This window comes from Petaurus breviceps, unplaced genomic scaffold (genome assembly GCF_028583685.1).
Source record: "Petaurus breviceps papuanus isolate PSGF00001 unplaced genomic scaffold, PetGlider_PUasm1.0 184, whole genome shotgun sequence".
In the NCBI taxonomy this organism is placed as follows: Eukaryota; Metazoa; Chordata; class Mammalia; order Diprotodontia; family Petauridae; genus Petaurus; species Petaurus breviceps.
The window spans coordinates 1812118-1824768 of NW_027185793.1; the positions used below are offsets into that span (position 1 = coordinate 1812118).

Sequence of the window (12651 nt, forward strand, 5' to 3'; positions counted from 1 at the left end):
TTGATAAAGGAAAGAGTTTATAAAGAACTTATGTTAGGTCAAATTATTCCATATTTCATCTGTTCTCCTTGCAATTTCATTTTATTTTCATGGGAGGAACTAGTTTAATTGGATATAATGCCAAGTTTCCTGAAAATTTTTATGTCTTACTGTTTAATGAGATGCTGTTTCCTATAATCTTCTACTGTCTTTCTCCATAACATTTTGCAAAGGAATTCATAATCTAAATATGTTGCCCTTGGTAGCTAATTTCTCTCTTAGGAAGGAGATCATGTTTTCTGTGCACTTTCTGGACTCATTTGTCCTTCTTGTGATGATTGCTTTGATTTGACTCAACTTCTATAAGAAATATTAGTTTTTCTCCATGTCTTTTCTTTTATTCATGTCCCACTTTACGGTATTATGTAGAATGAAATGTGGTTTCTCAAGTAGACTATTTGCTAACAAACTAGAAGCCTTTAGGCCTCAGTCAGGTGAGCTGGAGAGGGAAAACGAAACTCCATAAATCCCCCTGTCACCCCACCTGCCAAATAAGGGAATGTTAGTTAACAAAACAAGCCAATCAATTTAAAAGATTACTCGAGGAAGGGGAGGGTCGCGGTTTTCATGCAGTTTTTGGCTATATAACCCTGCTTCGGCTTCTGTATGGTGGCCTCCTCTCTCCGGACTTCCCAGTGAAGGGACCACCAGCTTCTCGGGAGATTCAATAAAACTCACTGCTTTCACTTTGATACGTCTCCGAGTAGTCAATTTGGGGTAGGTAGGGTCTCTGTACCCCACACAGTTTGGAGGCTCGTCCAGGATCACGTGACTCGGAGGAGGAACGACCCGCTCACTTGCTTGGAGGCAGACGCCTGTGGACCTCCTTGCTCCAAAGGTCTCCAGAGGAGTGGGGCATTTCCCTTCCTTCACCAAATAAAGTGCCTGAAGACTAAGTGAAAGAGAAAGTAAAACAAAGAATCCAAAGCTCTGAATCTGAATGTTGGGACCGACTGTCGGGAAACTTATGCAAGCATAGCCGGAAGGTAAGCACTCGGGAGTCAGGGGTCAATTGGCTGGGTATAGAGACCTGAGAGGAGAACCTCTAATGTTAAATTCTAGAGAAAAGAGGACTGCGGACCCCAAGGAAAGGGCTCTCCAGGAACTCTAGGGCTGCTGTAAGCATGTGGGCGAGCCCCTGCTGAGAATAATGTGGCATAGTTGAAGGTGTCGGGTAACGACCCTCACAAAATTATGGGGAAAGAGCAGTCCAAGCCCTGGGAACAGGAGCGAAAGCATGAAATACCGATAGATAGCCCATTGGGAAGTAAATTACAGGATTGGAACATTTGCCCAAGTATAAGGATAAGATAAAAAGAAGATTATTAAATATTGTTGCTTTGTCTGGGGTGACCAAAATATTGGCAGAGGAGTAATTTGGCCTAAATACAGATCCTCTGAGGAATGGATATGCCAACTATTAAATATATATGTAAGGAGACTTTCAATCCAGAGGAGGAGGCATACACAAGCTTCTGGCTTCAGGGGACCAGAACCAGGTCTTTTTTAAGCCAAGCAATGGAGGCAGCCAAGCCACAAAGGGAAAAGTGGGAAGTCCCACCCCATCCCTGGGACCCCCTGCTTGCTGTTCCACCCCGTTATGTACCACTACCAGCCACAGCTGCGGTGCCACAAGCACCTCCATTGGAACCGTTAGGAGTACCTGAAGCTCCCCTCGTTGATTTAGGGACCTCTGAGACTTTAGGAAGGGGAACTCATGAACGCTTAAGACATGAGCTAGAGCAGCTCAGAAAAGATGTAGAGAATTTCCCCTTCCCCAAATCCCAGGCTGAAAGGGGAGACAAGATGTACCCCTTAAGGGAAGTGCCCCTGGGGGACTGCAAGGGGTATGGGCTTTGTTAATGCTCCTTTAACAGGAGCCAAGATAAGAAATTTTAAAAGGGAATTAAAATCTGTTATGGAAGACTCGGCAGGGACTGCTAAGCAATTCTACCAATTTCTCGTACCTAGTATCTACATCTGGAGTGAACTTTTGTATATCTTAAACACGTTGTGCACCCAAGAGGAGAGGGTAGCAATTCGAAAAGGCACCATGGAGGAATATGAATGGCTCCACCCACCTGCGGATGGTGTTATGACTGCTGAACAAAAATTTCCATTGGCAAACCCGAAGTGTGACAATAATAACCCCATCTATAGGCAAAATATGCAGAATTTAAGAGAACTAATAATTACTGGGATCAGGAACTCATTCCCAAAGAGGCAGAATATTAATAAGGCCCTAGAGATTATGCAGGAAAGGGAGGAGTCCTCCTCTCAGTTCTTGGAAAGGTTAAAGGAAGGAATTGCTGGACTAGATCTAGATGATCCAGAAACAGAAAGTACCTTAAAACTATACTTTGTATCTAATTCATGGCCAGACATTAATAAGAAATTACAGAAGCTAGAGAGGTGGAATGGTAAATCTCTAGGGGAATTACTGGAGGAGGCCACCAAAGTATATATAAGGAAAGATGAGGACAGAGAAAAGCAGACAGATAGAAAGGAGCATCAGAGAACTAAAATGTTGATCCAGACTATACAAGAAAGAAATTTGGCTGCCTCCCAGAGGTGTGGTACAGGTGGAATCCCAAAAGGATAAGTAGTTGGAAACCCCAACGGGGTAAAGATAGGCAACCCCAAGGGGGTCCAGTGGGACAAAAGAACAGAGGCCCTCTCACTTGTTGGACCTGTGGAAGAACGGGGAGCCTGTCCTGAAACTGCCCCCGGAGAAACGAGGACCAGCAGGTTTGCTCCCTCTTGGAGTTTGAGGACTAGGGGAGTCAGGGGTTCTTGAAATCCCACCCGGAGCCCTTGATAAATTTAAGGGTGGGGTCAAATCAGGAAGTTATGGTATTCTTAGTACATTCTGGGGCGGCTTGCACCTCGGTAACTCATTTACCCTAAGGAATGAGCCTCTCCTCAGAAACTCTATTTGTATCTGGAGTAAAAGGGGAAAATTTTCCGGTCCCAATAATTAGAGAAACAGAACTAGAATATCAGGGATTCAGAGTCTTGGGACGTCTGCTCTTGGTCCTCGAGGCAGGGAAGGGATTTGATAACTAAACTCTCTATCAGCCTAGTTCCCCAGGGACACTTAATAGTCCCTATTAGATGAGGGAGGAAGAGAAAGAACAGATAGACTACCAGATGTGGGCCCATCCTTGGAATCCAGGGAGACTCAACATTCCACCTCCAAAGATTAGATTGAAGGACCCATCAGCAGTGGTTAGAGTTAAACAATACCCCATCTCATCGGAAGGAAGGAGGGGCCTGAAACCCGTGATTGAGGGGTTATTATCCGCCAGATTCTCTCTTAAAGAAGAAAGATGGAAAATATAGGATAGTACAGGATATAAGGGAAGTTAATAAAATTGTCTTATCCTCTCACCCGGTAGTCCCTGACCCCTATACCATACTTGGAAGAATCCTGAAAAACAGTTCATGGTTTAGTGTTGTAGACTTGAAAGATGCCTTTTGGAGCTGCCCCTTGGATAAAGAAAGCAGCGACATCTTTGCCTTTGATTTGGAAGGACCCGGGCATGGGCAGGAAGTAGCAGTATCAGTGGTGTGTCCTACCTCAAGAGTACACAGAGTCCCCAAACTTATTTGGCCAAGTTTTAGAACAAACATTAGAGAATTTTGAAACACCTCCAGGGGCTAGAATTCTTCAGTATGTGGATGATTTGTTGATAACTGGAGGAAAGAGGGAAGTGGTGAATGCCACCACCATAGAACTCCTTAATTACCTGGGGAAGCAGGGTCTCCGAGTTTCCCAGGATAAACTGCAGTTTGTGGAAAGGGAGGTAAAATATTTAGGACATTTAATTAGTCAAAGGAGAAAGAAGTTAGATCCAGCTAGAATAGAAGGGATTGTGCAAACAGAAAAGCCCAGGACCAAGAAAGGGTTCCGAAAGTTTCTGGGGTTAGTAGGTTATTGTAGAAGCTGGATAGACTCATATGCAGCACTAACCAGGCCACTGTATGGCCATCTGCTAGAGGAGAAACCAGAGGAAATAGAATGGGATCCAGAGAGTGAAGAAAATTTTGAGCAATTGAAGAAGATACTAATCTCAGCACCTGTCTTGATACTCCCTTCCCAGGATAAGCCCTTTCACCTGTTTGTGAACACAGAAAGCGGAGTGGCTCTAGGGGTGTTGGCCCAAATAAGAGGAGGGCAGCGACATCCAGTGGCCTTCATGTCAAAAATGTTGGATCCCATAGCCAGGGGTTGGCCCACTTGTGCTCAGGCTATAGCTGCCACAGCTTTGTTAGTAGAAGAAAGCAGAAGGATCACCACTGGGGGGGTGCCTAATTGCCAGCGTACCTTACCAAGTATGTACTATTCTTAATCAAAAGGCTGGTACATGGTTAACAGACTCTAGAATCCTAAGAATATGAGGCCATCTTATTGGAGAAGGATGATCTTATAATTTCACAGGATCTTAGTCTAAATCCAGCCGAATTCCTCTCAGCCCCCATTGGAGAGTATAGGACTAGGGAACACAGCTGTTTAGAGTTGATAGATTATCAAACTAAGGTTAGGGAAGACCTGCAGGAGTCTCCCTTACAGATAGGAGTGAATTGGTTTATGGATGGGTCATCCCAAGTGGTGAATGGGAAAAGATTGAATGGGTATGCAATAATTGATGGAGAAACTAGTTCTCTGATTCAAGCTGGCAGCCTCCCCAAAACTTGGTTGGCACAAACTTGCGAGCTATATGCCTTGAACCAAGCATTGAAGTTGCTTAAAGAAAAGGAGGGGTTGGTCTGTACAGATTCCAAATATGCATGGGGGGTGGCACATACATTCAGTAAAATATGGAAAGAAAGGGGGATGGTCAACAGTAAGGGGAAGGAATTAGTACACATGACCCTATTAACCAAGGTATTGCAGAATCTCACTTTACTTAAAACTATTGCTATCATCCACATAAAGGGACACCATTCAGGAAACACTTTTGAGGCCCCAGGGCAATCGCTTCACCAATGAGGAAGCCAGGAGAGCTGGAACCAAAGGAAACTCTACTGAAGAAATGTTGGTTCTAATTCCTGCCCTGACTCCTAGTCCACCTCCCCCATCCTTTACCAGGGAGGAAAAATTGAAGGCCCAAGATTTGGGTGTCCAGGAGGATGACACAGGTCACTGGTTCCTCCCAGATGGCAGAGAGGTACTGACCAAAGCAGGTATGAGACAAATTCCATACTACTTACATCAAGGTAGTCATTGGGATGTCCAGAACCTGTTTGCTCCCTAAATTTGTCACTCCTGGAGTATACACTCTAGCCCAGCAGTTCGTAGAGGGTTGCCTTCTTTGTTGAAGGACTAACAGGACTGCCCTGCATCAGACCCAGCCAGAGGAATCCCACCAGCTGGTGATTACCAGCTGGAGCTAACTGGATATGGCACCCATTACTTGTTGCAGTGACCCCGAAATTGGCAGATGTAAATACCTTAACCTCACCACAATCCACACCCTGGTTGAATATCTGCGGGGTTGGGAGAGCAAGACATGGTTTGGATATTTCACCTCCTTCTGGTCCCGCCATAATCTCACCTCTGAAGGCGTTGTTGACCATTGTGACTGGAAAACCTGTCACCGACTATGGAAATGTTTTTATAAACAGGGGTTTGGGGGAGGACCACTTGGAATAGAGGATTTACAATATTATACTGTGGTTGCTAATCAAACCTTCATTTTTAGTGGATCTCAACCCACTTTAAAGGGGCATTATTGGATTTGTGGATTAACTGCATATACCCACCTTCCACAGAACTGGACTAGTGTCTGTTACATTGGGTTAATCAGACCAAAATACTTTTTCCTCCCAGAACAAATGGAGGGACAGTTAGGTATTCCATTGTATGGTGATTTGAGCCAATCTAAAAGAAGTATAGATACTTCCATTACCCAATCTGGAGACACTAATGGGTGGGGAGACTCATGGCCACCTGAGAGAATCATTAAAACCTATGGGCTGGCAACCTGGGCCCAAGATGGGAGTTGGGGATATAGGACCCCTATATACATTCTAAGTAGGATAATTAGGCTCCAGGCAGTAGTAGAAATTATTACTAATCAGACGGCCAAAGCTCTTGACCTGCTGGCCGACCAAGTCACCCAAACCCGAGAAGCTGTATTACAGCACAGGCTAGTATTGGATTATCTCCTAGCTGAGGAGGGGGTGGTATGTGGAAAACTGAACTTGTCAAATTGTTGTATGAGAATAGACGACAACGGGGCTGTGGTGAAAGAAATTACTCAGGACATAAAGAAAGTAGCGCACGTCCCTGTGCAGATCTGGCAATCTCCTTTTAATATGTCTTGGTGATCCTGGTTTGGAGAAAGCTGGTGGAGACAAGCTGTATGGTTCCTACTCATAGCCATTAGTGGGGTTATACTAATATCAGTGTGTTTACTGTGTATGATCAAATTGATCACAGGTATAGTGCAGAATACAATATCCAGGCCAGTCAGTCTAGAAATGAGAACAGAAAGAGAAGTCCGACTAATGGTTCTGAAAGACAAGGATGGGAACCAGTAGCATTTAGTCATCTATATGCAAAGGATATGGATTTAACATCTCTTGTTTTTTTAATTAAAAAAAAAATTCAGTTTGGAATAGATGATAAAATTACTTCAAGAGAAAATTGTCGGATAAATAATCTTTAGTTTAAGCCATTAGGAGAAGTGTTCAATAGTTCATGCTTTTAGTGTATCACTTGTACCAATTTTAAAATAAAGTTACTCTTCTATAGAGAGGAAATAATTATTCCAATTATTCAGAACTTGAGCCTAATGACTTACTGGACTAGAAGGAAGACTAAAGTGCAAGTTAGTGTTGGTTAGTTTTATAGCTGAGAATTTAAACTGCAAAGAAGGTAGCCAATAAATTATTCATTTTGTGTGTTCTAATACCAACCTTAATCCTACCCATTTGGTTATATCCATGACAATAGACTCTTTCATTCCAATCCTAGGATGTCACTAGAGTCTTGGAGCATCCCCAGGAAGGCATAAAGGAGTTGCCAAGGAAACCAGGATGGAAATTCCAACTATCTTTTAGGTGCTTTACAATTGACAGCCTTTTGGACATGGTTACTGTTGTGATAGGGTGTACTGCTTCAGCTGTCATGCATCTAGTACGATTGTGTGTGGATAACCTTGGACTTCCAGGGGGGAGGGGGAAGACAGCAAAAACCTCCATCCTCCTACAGAAAGAGATTAGATTCTCTCTCCTTCCAGACAGCTACAAAAGAGGTCATTCTCTTGATTTGGAGGAGAGCAGTGGAGCTTGATTGCTAGTTTTTTCAGTTGCTTATAGATACAATTAGAGAGGATTTAAGTGTGTTTAGTCAGTGATGAGTGCATGTACTTCTGTTAATCATCCTGGGAGAGTTAAGATTGTAAAGAGTTTCCACTTGTAACAAGATTTTGTTTTTATAGTTTCCTGTAGAAAAATACATTTCCTTGTTTAGTAGGATATAGAGGGGACCTCTTTGCTTTTTTCATATCTGTTTAAGCAGCTCTTAGAATAAAGTATTGAAATGTAGGCATATTTATCTTTTTCTCTATTCTGTACTTAATATTGAATGGTTATAATGTTTTAACAATGAACACATTAGAATCCTATGACCTTGATTACTTGCTTCATTTTTAACAACTATGGTAAAAAAAATTTAGAGTTAAGGAAAATCATAGAATAATAGGATCACAGATCAAGAGATAGGAAGGGACCTGAGAGACCATCTCTTCCAGTCTTCTGATTTTACAGAAAAGGAAACTGAGTCCCAGAGAGGTTAAGTTACTTGTCCAAGGTGACATATGTAATAAGTGAATTCTTCCAACTTAAATGAATAAATGGTCTAGCCATCAAAAATTACATGCCCATACAAAGGGAAAATATTTAATAGACAAAGTGTCAATAGCTACTAGTATTATTCCTTTTTTTTTCTTCAGCAAAGTCCTCTCCCTGAGGGGAGAGACTGAAATTACCAAGGAATGATTGTTGTTGGCATACATTTTATATGTTTACATTCAAATTCCTTATGTTGGGGCAGCTAGTTGGCAGGGAATAGAGCATTAGCACTGGAGTCAGGAAGACCTGAGTTCAAATCTGGCCTCAGACACTTAACACTTACTAGCTGTGTGACCTTGGGCAAGTCACTTAACCCCGACCGCCTGGCTTCCTCCCTCCAAAAACAAACAAAAAAAACCCCCCAACAAATTCCTTATATCACAATTTGATAAGATAGTTCCTAAAACAATATGGAATGGGGATAGAAGAAGAAAAGAAATTAGTAAATTAGATCAGGTTAAAAAGTTTGTTTAGTCTCAAAACATCTAATTATTGCTTTACCTAAAATTTTGATAATCAGTTTGGAGGTCACTAAATTGTTCCTTTTATTTCCCCTTTGTGACATGGAAATGACTCAGGTAATTCCAGTGCCTATAAATTTAACTAGATCCTATCAAGCTCTATCCAAGGCATTTTCTCTCTAAGTAGATTCAGTCTCTTCTTAATCCTTTCCTAATGCCAAGCAGAACTCTTACGCAGTTTGTTTAATTTTATTTCCAAAAATCCAATGCATAAATGATGCTACAAATATATCACATTAATTAGGAAGTTACCATAACATTTTCTGATATCTGCACTGTGTAAAATGCCTTTGGAAGAAAGTAGAACTTTTAAAATATCAAAGTCTGTTCATTTGGACTTAAAAATTTTCAATAGAAATGAATCTCAATAAAAAAAATTCTCCAAATTGGTCATATTTTGCTAAGCAATGCTAGAGAAAGTCTCAAAATTGGATGATTTCATTAGTTATCAGTATATGTTACACAATCTCAAGCAAACCCCCAGTTTTTTCAGGCTATTTTTCTCCATTTTTAATTATCCTTGTTATTTATTATTATTTGCTTTTTTTTAGGGGGTAAATCAGGGCAATTGGGGTTAAGTGACTTGCCCAAGGTCACACAGCTAGTAAATACTAAGTGTCTAAGGCTGGATTTGAACTCAGGTCCTCCCAACTCCAGGGTCAGTGCTCTATTCACTGTGCCACCTATTCACCCCTATTTATTATTTTTTTTAATGTTTAAACTTCTCCACTATTATCAAGCTCTCAACCCCCTTCCCCAGCCCCCACATTACTTTAAATGGCCTTACTGAGAAAATCTAAAACATCCTATCTATAGTCATATGAAAAAATGCTCTAAACCACTATTGATTTAAGAAATGAAAATCAAAACAACTCTGAGGTACCACATCACACCCATTAGATTGGCTAATATGACAAAACAGGAAAAGGATAAATGTTGGAGAAGATGTGGGAAAACTGGAAAACTAATGCATTGTTGGTGGAGCTGTGAACTAATCTAACTATTTTAGAGAACAATTTGGAACTATACCTGAAGTCCAATAAAACTGTGCATAGCCTTTGATTCAGCAATACCACTTCTAGGTCTGTATTCCAAAGATATCATAAAAATGGGAAAAGGACCCACATGTACAAAAATATTTATAGCAGCTTTGTTGTTGGTGGCCAAGAATTGGAAGTTGAGAGGATGCCCATTAATTGGGGAATGGCTAAACAAATTATGGTATATGAATGTGATGGAATACTATTGTTCCATAAGAAATAATGAGCAGGTAGATTTCAGGAAAACCTGGAAAGACTTACGTGAACTGATGCTAAATGAAGTAATCAAAACCAGGAGAACATTTTATGTAGTAACAGCAACATTGTGTGATGACTAACTTTTATAGACTTAGCTCTTCTTAGCATGCAAGGATCTAAGACAACTCCAAAAGACTCAGGATGAGAAATGCTGTCCACGTCCAGAAAAATATCTATGGAGTTGGAATGCAGATTGAAGCATACTATTTGCTCTCTGTTTTGTTGCTGTTTTTTTTCTTATGGTTTCTCCCATTGGTTCTAATTCTTCCTTACGACATCACCAATGTGAAAATATGTTTAATATGAATGTACATTTATAGCTGTAATAGTAATGGGAATTTGAAGATCTTCCCTGCCCCTTGTATGGGCAAGCTAACAGATACTTAGCACTTAGTTTCAAGTTCATAATTGTGTCAAGTTTTAAGACCCAGAACTTGTGAATCCCACAGTGGGATGAACTTGTTGATGTAACAGGAAGGGGCAGGACAGGAAGGAGCTAATACCTTATATAAAGAAAAGTCCAAGCTAGAGAGCCAGAACTAGTAGGATCAAGCATCTGGAGGCTAGACTGATACTGCTGGAGAGACAGAAGAGAGCTGAGAAGAAATGAGAAGAGAGGAGAACAGGGAGGAAGCATGGCTGTGGTGCCAGTACTTTGTCTCTCTGTTTTGATATTACTTTTTCAGATTCATCTGCTGATAGAGGACAGTGCTGTTATTACAGAAGCCTTGAGACCTTGCTGCTTCTTCAGAAGCCCTTAAAGAAGATTTTCTTGTTGTATGTTTACAGAAATCCTGTAGGAGGGTCTTACTGATGTTTTCAGAGGTCCAGGGACTATACTGATGATTTTATTGATTCCTCAGACCTTGTTTTTGGGTCTACATTGATTTCAGAGGCAGAAAGTGAATTGATGAGGATGCCAGCAATGTGGATGGGTGTTATTGTGGCTTTGTTAAGCTTTGTCTTCTCAGGAACAGAAACTGTGAAGGACTTGAGGTGGACCAGACACTGTGAACTTCAACATGGAACAGGAACTGTACAAGAAGTTGGAGAAAGAACTGAGAGCTGTCTGCCTTTGAACCCAGGTAGCAGTTGGATATATTCAGGCAGGAGCTGGGACCATGGAAGAGCAACCATGGAAACTGAGAGCCTGCCACGAGTCAAGATGAAAAGACCTCTCCTTGGGTATTTAAAGCAAACTGAGAAAATCATGACTTATTGTGGCCTATGGGTAGAAAACTCTGACCTTTATATTTAGATGATCAATTCAATCATCTTTTCCAATTAAGAAGAAAGAAGACTTTTTGATTGAAGAGATTAAGACAATGTGACATAGGGGTGGAGGATTTTGACCTTTGTACTTTGTGTCAATTAAGGAGTCTTGCTTCCTTAAAGATTATTCAATTAAGGACTTACTAAATGATTGTTTTAGTAAATGAATGTTATCTTTTGCTTAAAACTATTCGACCACTTTGGTGAAAACTATGTGGCCACTTTAGTGATAAGTTGTTAAACCACAACATTATGAATGCTGTATTTTAATTTCTGTAAATGTTTTGTCTTAGTTTGTTACTGAATAAATAGAGAGTTCACTATAGTGTGTAATCAGAACCTTGAAAGCTGTTCACAGCAGCAGTCCCCTGGAAAGCTGCTTGTGCTTAGCTTTACAATAACTTGTATCAGATTGCATGCCATCTAGGGAAAGGGAAGTGGGGGGGTGGAGGGAAGAGAATTTAGAACTCAAAATCTTATGGAAGTGAATGTTGAAAACTAAAAATAAATAAAGAAATCAGAAAAAAAAGAAAATCCAGATCATCCTTCCTGATTTCCCTCAAATTTCCACTTGCAACCAGAAAAATTTCCTAGACTCTTTAACTCTTCTTCCTTCTTTATCTTCTTATTCAAAGGGATATGTACTTATTGCCAAAGCATATACTCTTGATTTTAACCTCTTACCTCTTAAAGCTTTACTCCTTCAATAATCTTTCCTATTTTCCTTTCCTACTCAGCCCTCTCCATTCCCTACTCTAGTCCTTACCACGTTTTCAGTTTCTCCCTTTCTACTGTGTGCTCCTGTCTGTCAAATGAACATACTTAATTTTTTTACTAAGAAACAAATAAATCGGTAAGACCTTTCCTTAACCTTCCTACCCCAATAAACTAACATCATTTTTTGTCAGGAAACTGTTTGAGAAAGTAGTCTACACAAAAGGAAATGACCCACATGTGCAAAAACATTTTGAGGAGCACTTTTTTTTTCTTGCAGCAAAGAATTGGAAAAAAAAATTGGGGAATACCATCATTTGTGGTATATGAAGGGAAATATTTATTATGCCGCAAGAAGTTATGTGCCAAAGATAAAGAAACTTTAGCTGTCTCCAAGATTTAGGGTATCCAGAATCCCAAAGGTAATCAAATGAACAGACAAAACCATGAACTGATGTCTACCCTGAGCTCACTTAGTATCCATCTCAGATGCCTCAGGCTATCAACAGAGAAGCTGTACTAGTTGGCCCACAGGGGCTACAGCTACAACAAAACCCAACCACATTTTCTAGTCCTTTGGAGATCCTGGCTACAGGTTATGGAAATCTGCTTGAACCAGGTCAGATAGTCAATGGATCTCTGCAGTGCTCCAGAATATTGAAGATGCCTGGGACCATACAGCCAGCTCCCTGAAGCCAACTTTTTGGTGCCAAAAAGCCAGGAAGAGAGGGAAAGGGGCAGGACATGAATTTGGACTTAAAATAGAGGTCAATACCACATCCCACCCTCCACTACTTAGAAACAAAAATTACATGAATCAACCCTGTAGCACCAGTATAGCAGTTATCTGAACTGCTGGTGCCAGGGCAGTGAATTCAGGCAGTGTGTGTGTGTGTGTGTGTGTGTGTGTGTGTGTGTGTGTGTGTGTGTGTGTGTGTGTGTGTGTG

At 40.9% G+C, this 12651-nt stretch overlaps 1 protein-coding gene and 1 long non-coding RNA gene across 3 annotated transcripts in view; both read left to right on the forward strand.

Annotated features, from left to right (window-relative positions):
- The window catches only part of FOCAD (focadhesin), a 504358-nt gene that overhangs the window by 99635 nt on the left and 392072 nt on the right, over positions 1 to 12651 (forward strand). The window lies entirely within an intron of this gene.
- On the forward strand, positions 109 to 11524 carry LOC138161295 (uncharacterized). The gene is made up of 2 exons (XR_011168327.1): positions 109 to 1025; positions 10405 to 11524. It is a non-coding gene; the product is annotated as an uncharacterized lncRNA (long non-coding RNA).